The following is an 8,975-nucleotide window of genomic DNA, read 5'->3' as shown; positions in this document are numbered from 1 at the left end:
TCCATTAAGGGCTTTAGACACTATGGGTCTTCACCTTGAACCACTTTCCAATGGCTCGTACATGATAACTAATGGACTGATATGGATCTAGCAATAAGCATCCACAGAGACCTAAAGCTTACCATGTATTGGCCATTCAAAGTGATTGTAAGGGATTTAAAGCAAAACTTTGGATTTAAAAGCCATTTATGAACTTCAACTACCTGTATTTAAGGCACGAGTGTTTTCCACCTTTGCATCTGGACTTTTCACCTAGCTTCCTTCACTCCAAGAAACCAAGAGTTTAGCCTCTCATCCTCTGAGAAAACATCCTCAAAGGTTGTTTGGCTTCCAAGAAAAAGAAAATAGTAAAGAGAAAATAGAAAACGAGAGAGCTCTGTATATTTCTAAGTGTCCAGCATAACACGCGTGATACCTCTTCAAGAGGTGATTTCCACCCCTTATATAGTTTTTACAAAAGCAAAGCTTGTGATTGGCTTGTTACAAGGAGAAGAAAGGAAATTACATCAAAAAATACATAAGAAAATATCTAAAGTGGAATCGGCAAAAATAGAGGAAAATTCACACCACACATGGGGTGTGCGAAAATTTCGCACACCTGAGGGGGTGTGCGAGTTTCGCACACCATTCGCACAGCTAAGGGGGTGTGCGAATTTCGCACACCATTTGCACACCTGGAGCAGTTGTCTTCCGAAGGTCATATCTTCCTCGTTTCAGCTCCAAATCGTACACGGGTTGAAGCGTTGGATTCTTGACTTCCTGAGCTTTGAAATGATATATAGCATGTAAAAAATGGACTTCAAGAAGTGCTCAAAAGGTGCCAAATAAGACTGCAGCTGCTGTCCTCTGTTTTCCTCCTTGCTTCTCTTTGCTTCTCTTTGCTTTTCTTTGCTTTTCTTCTTTGGTTGGCTTGTCTTAATGGTCCAAAAAGATGTCAAAACACTAAAACTAGCCACAAATATAATTAGAAGTGATTACTACCAAAAAGTGTTATTTTGTAGACCTAATTATAATGGTTTTAAGCACCTTTGTGTAGTAATCATATTCATTTAACCCAATTAATTCATTAAGGTCCTTAGTAATTGGTTTTAACCATTTTGTGGCAAGTTTACATGTTTTTATCAGCTTATGAATCAATTCAAGCATGCCAAATGATGGAGGAGCTACTTGGACAAGTTAAAGCAAGGATTTTGGAAGTTTACAGGCTTGAATTTCAAGTGGAAACACGAGCACAAACAAGAACAATGGAGAAGAGGAGAGAAGAGGAGAACAGAGGACAGCAGCTGCAGTCTTCTTTCGTACTTTTGGGGCACTTCCCAAAGTCCATTTTCTACATTCTATATACCATTTCAAAGCTCAGGAAGTCAAGAATCTAATGCTTCAAACCGTGTACAATTTGGAGCTGAAATGAGGAAGGTATGGCCTTTGGAAGACAACTGCATCAAACCTTGCGCAAATTTCGCAAGGTGAATTTCTCCTTGCGAAATTTCGCAAGGGGATTTTCCTCACGATGCGAAATTTTGCCATTTCGCAACATTGCGAAATTTTCGCAAGGAGAAATTCACATTGCGAAAATGCCAAATCTCCTCTGTTTCTCCACGCACGCACCACCGACTTCCCAGATATTTTTAGCTTGATATTTTCTCATGTAAATTCCTTTTGTAACCTTGTATTCAGCCATCATAAGGCTTTATCTTGTAATTTTGCTATATATAGAGGTGCACAACACCTCCAAATGAAAGGGGATTGGAATGGACGGATGGGGTGATCGATCCTCTGTAGATTAAATTAGAATTTATATAAAGCTCTGTTTTTCTTCTTTTCTCTTTTCTTTCTCATTTTCTTAGTAGCCAAACAGCCTCTGAGGGCTTTTCCTCAGAGGATGATTGGCTAAAACCTTTAAGTTTCTCAAAGTATGGATGTTATGTGATGGCTTGGATGCAATCCCATGGAAATTTCTCGCACCCGGAAGGTAAGGTAGTCGTTTTTCATTAATGGTTCATTAATGTAAATTTTGGTTTTTATTTCCTTTGGACAACTTCCAACGGCCAATACTTGATAAGCTTTTGGATTTCTATCCATTAGTTATCTCCTACGAGCTATTGGAAGGTGAGGTTTTCAATTCCAAGTTTTGCATTAATCCGTTAGAACCAATTTCAATGGCCATTAAAAGGTGAGTTTATCACCTGGAATGACTTTGAGTTGCCAATATTTGGTAAGCTTTTGGCTTTAAACCATTAGTTATCTCTTACGAGCCATTCAAAGGAAGTCTAAGGTGAATAACCATTGATAAAATCCACTACCATCTATTTTGCCATTTTAAAGGATTAAAACTTGATTTGCTAAATCCATACCGGTTCGGGAAGCAAGCATCACCATAGTTGTAACCCCAACGTGAGGAGCCTATCCTGAGATTTCCAATTTGCATAAGAGTCAGAGCATAGCTATCCTATCTTTGAGAAACTTGTTTTTACACCCTTTCATTTTAGTCTTTAATGTTAGCTTAAATTAGTTTAAATCTCTCTAAAACATTTTCATTTTCTTTTAAAGCTAACATCCATAAGAAAATCACCTATTTTCCTAATTTGAATATCACTTGTGTTTGCGAAAACCCTTCCCAGTGAACAATCCTAGAACCACTATGCTATAGTAGCTTGGCTACTTTAGTAATAGTATTTAAGGTATAAATTTTGTTGATACGCCTTTAAAGCTAAGCTACCAAGAGTCGCATCAAATGGCGCCGTTGCCGGGGAAGGTGCCACAAGCACAGTGAAGCAACCATTAAGGGTAACTTGTGATCTTCATCACAAGTTTGGTGAGTTTTCTTTAATTTTTTTTTTTTTTTTTAGTTTAGTTTTTATTTAGTTAAATTTTTTATTCTCTTTTCTTTTATTTTTGTTTTAATTTCAATTTGTGCATTCCTTGTTGGATTCGAGACCAAGAGGGAACTCTGGTACAAGTTGAAGGAAAGAGCCTTAGTTGAATATCATTTTTTAGAAATGGAAATTCCACATGAAGATCAAAGCTCTCATTATGATCATGAGAAGGACAAATTTGCATACTTATCCATGAGGGATCGGATTGAATTAGGGAAAAGGCAGGTTCAACAAAGCCAATGGGGTAGTAAGGATGCTTTGAATGAAGACATGAGCATGAAGGCAAAGCTAGCATCTATGGCTAGAACGATAGAAGAGTTTGAATTGAGAAATGTGCATACTGAAGCACAACCACAAGCCATGCCAACTTCATTTGAGTATGTAAACCATCCCAACCTTACAAGCCAACCTCAACATCAACCGAATGACAAATTCGCATACCTATCCATGAGGGATCGGATTGAATTGGGGAAAAGGCAAGTTCAACAAAGCCAATGGGGTAGTAAGTATGCTTTGAATGGAGATGATTCATATGAGCATACGGTAGGGGAGCGCCCTACCATTTCAACTGATAGAGACATGTGTGGTTACCAAAGCTCCTACACCTCAAGTTGGAATAACCATCCCAACCTTACAACCCAACCTCAACCTCAATTATCAATGAGTACATCTTCATTGGAGCAAGCCATTTTGAAGATAAGCAAAGTCATGGAGGACTTTGTAGGTGAGCAACAAAAGATCAACTCTCATCTTAATGAAAAGATTGATAATTTGGAGAGTTCAATAAATGTAAGAATGGAGGAGGTTTATAATGATCTATCACTAAGGATAGAAAAAGTTCAAGACTCCATTGAGAAGCTCACCAATCTCGACATAGCAAGGGGGAAAAGGAAGCTTCCTCCTCAACCCCACCATAACCTTCAAGGAACCAATGCAAAAAGATCAAGTGTTGATGATCGACACTTTGGTGGGGGATTGCTATGACAACTCTATGGACCAACCTTCCATTGAAAATCATAAGGTTCAAGATGATAAAGGGTTACCTGAACCCTTTAAAGCATCCACTTCTCCAGGGAAGAGAAGAGAAACGAATTCCCTTGGACCAAATGGGAAGGATGCCAATTTTGTTTGGGATCCAGGGGGATTTCAGCATGAAGTGGGTGTGTGAGTGAGGATGAGCTAAATAGTTCATCTTCTTTTTGGGGTACATGCTATCAACTTCATTTAAATTCTATGCTTTCTTTAAATTTATGCATGTTTTAGTTTGAATTCTTAGCTTTAATTTAGTTTTAATATGTTTTTAAGATGAGTTTTGAAGTGTTCATGCAGGTACGAAAGCTCACAAGCTCACAAATGTGGAGAAAAAGGTGAAATAGGGGAGAAATATATCTAAGTCCAAGCTTAAAACCCCATTTCGCAACTCAACAAGTGAGTTGCGAAAATTTCGCAACTCAACAAGTGAGTTGCGAAAATTTCGCAAGGTGAATTTCACCTTGCGAAATGCACATTTTGGCAAGATGCAAAATGCAACCTCTCGGGATTGCACTTTCGCAAGGGGAGTAACCAGTGCGAAAATTTCGCAAGGTGAATTTCTCTTGCGAAATTTCGCAAGGGGAGTAACCAGTGCGAAAATTTGGCAAGGTGAATTTTCACCTTGCGAAATTTTTTCTTCATGTTTTTTTTTATCTCCAATTTTAACACCCCTGCAAGCTACATTCAAATGTCATTGCAACTTATATGAGTATACCATCATGGCATGGACCCTTTGAGCCTTGTCCTCAGCTGCTCAAAGTAGGGCCCACTCATCATTTTTGTAAATATTTAGTATAAATTCCTCTCTCATTCAATTTTTGAATTTTGGAAAAAGCGGTTCAACCTTCTCAACTCCAAGTCCACATCACATGAGGTACCACTTCCTTCCTCCTTATTTTCGATTCAAACATTGAGGACAATGTTCATCTCGGTTGGGGGGAGAGATGAGGAAGTAAGTATTAGTTTAAATTTTTATCATACTTAGTTAAATTAGCTACTTTTTAAATTTTAAAATTTTTGCTTTAAACTCCATGGATATTAAGGATTAACTCTCAAAATTAAATGAGAGAAGTCGAGTTTCAACTTGATTACATGAGTCCTAGAGTTTGTATTATGCTCTTCTAAAAGTTGATGAATTGTTGAAACTCCCATTGCATGCAAACTTATCTCTTCCACCTTAAGCTATTCGCACACACATACATTAGATTCCGGTTATAAGATGTGAAACTATCTCACCCTTTAAGCTTGAGAAATCATAATTTGACACCTTTAACCTCTCTTTAATAGTGTTGGGACACCTCATAAAGACCAATGAGTCTTTGAAAAAATAGAGAAAAGAAAAAGAATATAGAATAAACTTCTTTGCTTACCTTGAAACCTGAGCATGGTCCGAAGGGGTGGCGAAAGCCTTTAAAGCCTGGTGCCCTAAGCCTTTATTGGTTGGGAGTCACCGATCCTCTGCTTGTTACATGGGTGAATTGGTTAAGTTTAGTAAGTGAAAAGAATTGTGAATAAGAGGTGCGTTCCTAGCCTATCAAGAGATGGTTAATTTTGCTAAGCTTAAAGAAAGACTTAGGTTGGGGGGAGATGATAGTTATCCATACTATACTCGGAAGCTAATCACATTAACACTTAGCATTTAGTGGAAGAATTTGATTTGGATCTTTTGAGAGTGGAAATTCTTTTGATGCTTAAACTTGCATAATATCCATTCTTTGTACTCTATGATCAAGTGAATGCTTTGACAACTCTTATTATAGGTTGAGCTTCACATCTTTATTGATCCATGGATGTCCATCATGCCACTCGTATCATTTTTTGGAGTGATTTGCATGATCTCTTTTATGTATATTATTATAGTTTACTTAGTTTTTATCTCCTCCATTGCTAAGGGACTAGCAATGAGTCGGTTGGGGGGTGTGATTACTACCAAAAAGTGCTATTTTGTAGACCTAATTATAATGGTTTTAAGCACCTTTGTGTAGTAATCATATTCATTTAACCCAATTAATTCATTAAGGTCCTTAGTAATTGGTTTTAACCATTTTGTGGCAAGTTTACATGTTTTTATCAGCTTATGAATCAATTCAAGCATGCCAAATGATGGAGGAGCTACTTGGACAAGTTAAAGCAAGGATTTTGGAAGTTTATAGGCTTGAATTTCAAGTGGAAACACGAGCACAAACAAGAACAATGGAGAAGAGGAGAGAAGAGGAGAACAGAGGACAGCAGCTGCAGTCTTCTTTCGCACTTTTGGGGTACTTTCCGAAGTCATTTTCTACATGCTATATACCATTTCAAAGCTCAGGAAGTCAAGAATCCAATGCTTCAAACCGTGTACAATTTGGAGCTGAAATGAGGAAGATATGGCCTTCGGAAGACAACTGCATCAAACCTTGCGCAAATTTCGCAAGGTGAATTTCTCCTTGCGAAATTTCGCAAGGGGATTTTCCTCACGATGCGAAATTTTGCCATTTCGCAAGGAGAAATTCACATTGCGAAAATGTCAAATCTCCTCTGTTTCTCCACGCACGCACCACCGACTTCCCATATATTTTTAGCTTGATATTTTCTCATGTAAATTCCTTTTGTAACCTTGTATTCAGCCATCATAAGGCTTTATCTTGTAATTTTGCTATATATAGAGGTGCACAACACCTCCAAACGAAAGGGATTGGAATGGACAGATGGGGTGATCGATCCTCTGTAGATTAAATTAGAATTATATAAAGCTCTGTTTTTCTTCTTTTCTCTTTTCTTTCTCATTTTCTTAGTAGCCAAACAGCCTCTGAGGGCTTTTCCTCAGAGGATGATTGGCTAAAACCTTTAAGTTTCTCAAAGTATGGATGTTATGTGATGGCTTGGATGCAATCCCATGGAAATTTCTCGCACCCGGAAGGTAAGGTAGTCGTTTTTCATTAATGGTTCATTAATGTAAATTTTGGTTTTTATTTCCTTTGGACAACTTCCAACGGCCAATACTTGATAAGATTTTGGATTTCTATCCATTAGTTATCTCCTACGAGCTATTGGAAGGTGAGGTTTTCAATTCCAAGTTTTGCATTAATCCGTTAGAACCAATTTCAATGGCCATTGAAAGGTGAGTTTATCACCTAGAATGACTTTGAGTTGCCAATATTTGGTAAGCTTTTGGCTTTAGACCATTAGTTATCTCTTACGAGCCATTCAAAGGAAGTCTAAGGTGAATAACCATTGATAAAATCCACTACCATCTGTTTTGCCATTTTAAAGGATTAAAACTTGATTTGCTAAATCCATACCGGTTTGGGAAGCAAGCATCACCATAGTTGCAACCCCAACGTGAGGAGCCTATCCTGAGATTTCCAATTTGCATAAGAGTCAGAGCATAGCTATCCTATCTTTGAGAAACTTGTTTTTACACCCTTTCATTTTAGTCTTTAATGTTAGCTTAAATTAGTTTAAATCTCTCTAAAACATTTTCATCTTCTTTTAAAGCTAACATCCATAAGAAAATCACCTATTTTCCTAATTTGAATATCACTTGTGTTTGCGAAAACCCTTCCCAGTGAACGATCCTAGAACCACTATGCTATAGTAGCTTGGCTACTTTAGTAATAGTATTTAAGGTATAAATTTTGTTGATACGCCTTTAAAGCTAAGCTACCAAGAGTCGCATCAAGAAGTCATTGCTAGGTCCTTAACATGCCAATTGGAATAAAGATGGAGAATTACTACACAAAAGTGCTTAAAACATAATGACTTAAAGGTGTAAAATAGCACTTTTTGGGTAGTAATCAGGGGTTAAGCACAAGGTAGCTACACCTTATCACCCTCAAACAAGTGGCCAAGTTGAGTTAGCCAACTGGGAGATCAAGAATATATTGATGAAGGTGGTGAATGTGAATAGGAAGGATTGGTCTATTAAGCTCCTAGATTCCTTATGGGCGTATAGGACCGCTTACAAGACCATTTTTGGAATGTCTCCTTATCGCCTTGTTTATGGCAAAGCGTGCCATCTTCCAGTGGAGATTGAATATAAAGCATGGTGGGTAATCAAGAAGCTCAACATGGATTTGACAAGAGCTGGGTTGAAAAGATGTTTGGATTTGAATGAATTGGAGGAAATGAGGAATGATGCTTACCTCAATTCAAAAATTGCAAAGGAGAGGTTGAAGAAATGGCATGATCAATTGGTAAATCAGAAGAATTTTGCCAAGGGGCAAAGAGTCTTGCTTTATGACTCTAAGCTTCATCTTTTTCCGGGAAAATTGAAATCAAGATGGACGGGTCCTTTCACAATTCATGATGTGCAACCAAATGGAGTAGTGGAACTAGTCAACTTCAATAGCACTCGAACTTTCAAAGTGAATGGGCATCGTCTCAAGCCCTATATCGAATCTTTTTCCCGAGACAAGGAGGAATTCATCATCCTTGATCCACCTCCAACATGAAAACACTTGGTTCATGGTTGAATTGAGTCTCTCCAAAGACTAAAAAGTTCATCCTCTTTTTGTTTTCTTTTAAGTTGATTTTAGTTTAATCTAGTGTTTTTCTTGTGTTTATGCATGTTTTGATTTCTATTTTTGACTTTAATTTCATTCTAATGTGGTTTGAATTGTTTTTTTTTTTTTTTTTTTTGTGTTAACATGTAGGTAAGAAAGCTTGAAGAATGAAGTCTTGGTGAAAACAAGGGAAAACAGGGGAGAAAAGTCAAGACTCAGCAAAATTCGCACACCATTTTCCTTTGTGCGAAATTTTCGCACAATGCATCCCTTGTGCGAATTTGCTTTTGCACCAATTTTCAAAACTGCATGCTCTCGGTCCCTTCCCAAAATCTCAGTGCGAATTTCACAGGAATGCGGAACCTTGTGCGAATTCATTTTTTGTGCCAATTTTCAAAACCATGCTCTCTGTCTTGGAGAACCACAGGAATGCGAAATTTTCGCACACCATTTTCCCTTGTGCGAAATTCACATTTTCTCTTTAAAAGCCATGTTCTCCTCTTCATTATCCTAAGCTTCTTCTTCAATTCTCTCAACATCTCTCTTCCGATCACCCATTTCCATCCACAAAGCTCCTCTCCTT

Source organism: Vitis riparia, chromosome 6 (genome assembly GCF_004353265.1).
Source record: "Vitis riparia cultivar Riparia Gloire de Montpellier isolate 1030 chromosome 6, EGFV_Vit.rip_1.0, whole genome shotgun sequence".
In the NCBI taxonomy this organism is placed as follows: domain Eukaryota; kingdom Viridiplantae; phylum Streptophyta; class Magnoliopsida; order Vitales; family Vitaceae; genus Vitis; species Vitis riparia.
Note: the sequence above shows the minus strand (reverse complement) of the source record.